Raw genomic sequence first — 2,512 nt, 5'->3', positions numbered from 1 at the left:
TTATAACTTTCTTTACATCTTTTTTTAAATTCCTTGAGTTTTCACCTTATTTTATACATAACTTTTAAAAAAGCTTTGAATTAGACAAAACTTGTTTACCTTTTCAAATTTATTTTTAAAAAAGGACACACTTGAATTTTTCTTTAGCAAAAATGTTTTCCTGCAGTGTATGTTTATTGAAAAATGCCCAAATAATGAAATATCTATTATTTAATTTAATATTACTTTATATTCAAAATTATGACCAGTTTATCTACAAGTATTTATCCCATTACATTTTCCTAAGTGTTTAATTGTTTACCTAGATTATTTATGAAAACCATGATAGTCATGATTTAAAGTTATAAAACTGCCATTGCAAAATTATAACTGGACAAGATTTGACCTAACTGACTCCATATTACTGTTAACCTCCAAGCCGTCCTTGTTCATTCCTAGGCATAGGCCAAACTGACTTTGGGAGGAACTAGTTTACAGTTTGGCTTTGAAACAAAGATGATAACTGTCCTTTTCCAAAACAAACCTCCTTATTGTTTGTGGACCAGGCTGCTTAGAGCCACAGGATTCCAAGTTATGGTAATCTTACTAAATTCAAGATGTAGCTTTTTTCATTAAACTCATATCAGTGTTTTATTTGTTAAAAATTACACAAGCAAAGATCATTGTGTTTTGGGCTTGGTTTATAGTTTCATAACCCCTATGCCAAATTTTGACACCTTACAGTATTTGGCAGGGATAAGTATGAAATTCCTCGATTAATAAACACAAACAAAAATGTATGCTGGGCAATTCTTAAGACATTTCTAACACTATTTTACCAATACTTTTAAAACTATCTTATTTATTAAAGATTTAACTTCAGTTACATAAACTTGAAAAAGCATTTTACTGGTCTTTTCTTTTTTTGTATCAATTTAAGCACTTTTTTTAGCCAATTAATTATTGCTGTTTTATATATTTTTTAGTAGTGAAACATTCTGTACACAATACATAAATACATATAAAAGCATATTAGACATGTCAATGGAAGTACATTTTATAGATTTATAAAGACCTCCCCTACTTTTTTTTTTTCCTATCTTAGATTCTTGATAACTTGTTTCACAATCCTAGGCAGTTATCAGCTAAATAGCTTTAAATTTGCACATTAAAGGAAACAACTCAAGTGAAAATCAAACAGCAAAATTTACATCATAAAGTACAGAGAAGAGAGGATAAAGTCTGGTGGTGCTAGAGGGAGACAATTTGATTTTTCTTTGAGCCAAGTTAATTGTAAAATTAAACTACCTCTTCCTTAAAAACCTAAGAGCAGCCTCTGTTGCAGTACCTGGGCAAAAAAAAAAAAAAAAAAAAAAAAAAAAGTGGAAACAGAATTCAGTCAACTGAGAAGAAAAAGAAAAAAAAAAGTTTTGCTTAAAAAAAGGCTCTTAGGGGAGAAAAACAAACAAAACCCCAAAACATGAAGGCCTTTTAAATACAAACATGCACATATGCACACACACACACACACACAAACACACACACACACATATCTTGGATGTCGGCCTTTTAATTAAGCTGACTTTTAACCATTGAACTCCTTAAAAACATTTTTTAAATCTTATTACCATATTTCAGCTAGGACAAAATGCTGCTAAGGTAACAATGATCACACAAATTATATGATTTCTGAGCGCTTTGTGTAACCTGGAATTAATACCAACTGGTTGTTAAATGTTAACCAGCCATTTAAAAGGAATTTGCAAGACAGAATCCCAAACCAATGTCACCTAGTGAAGAGTCTCAAGCTGTAGACTGCTTTCTACCTTCCTAGTGTAATACCTAACCTTGTTTTTAGACTCCCTTAGCTTACTAACCTTGTTTCACTATGAATAGGCTCTGCCTTAGTTGAGAAAACTGGACGAACTCCATTTGGCTCCTCCATTTAAAAGACATCAAGGACTCCTTACCCACCCCCCTCCTCAAGGAGTTAGTCCATCTAAGCTGACTCTCAGCATATCAAAGAGTCCAATTAACTGATAAAGTACTGTGGCAAGCAATGTCTGTAGTTCCCAGGAATTTGCTCAAGAGGTAGCACCAAAAAGCCCCCGTGTTACTGTCCAGCAGAGCCCCCATACCTGTAGCCTTGTGACAAATTTAAAGCCCTTGCACCTGGAACTGTCTGCTTTTCTGTAACCATTCACCTTTTTAACTTTTTGCACGTTTTTACTTCTATAGAATTGCTACAATTAAGCACCCCCTCTCCCCTCTCTAAACCAAAGTATAAAAGAAAATCAAGCTGCTTCTTCAGGGCCGAGAGAATTTCGAGCATTAGCAGTCTCTCCATTGCCGGCTAATAAAGGACTCCTGAATTTGTCTCAAAGTGTGTGTCTTAATTCAATTTAATTTAGGAGAGCTAAATAATTAAACATGAGGCCAAAGTGCATAACAAAGTGGCAGCCTTTTATTGCAAATATGCACGCACTCTCGGGTGAGGTTCTTCGGTCCTCAGGTATAGGGCCAGGGAAGTCAT

Source organism: Colobus angolensis, unplaced genomic scaffold, assembly GCF_000951035.1.
Source record: "Colobus angolensis palliatus isolate OR3802 unplaced genomic scaffold, Cang.pa_1.0 Scaffold71, whole genome shotgun sequence".
NCBI classification, from domain to species: Eukaryota; Metazoa; Chordata; class Mammalia; order Primates; family Cercopithecidae; genus Colobus; species Colobus angolensis.
The sequence above is the reverse complement of the archived record's forward strand: the minus strand, read 5'-3'. Positions refer to the sequence as shown.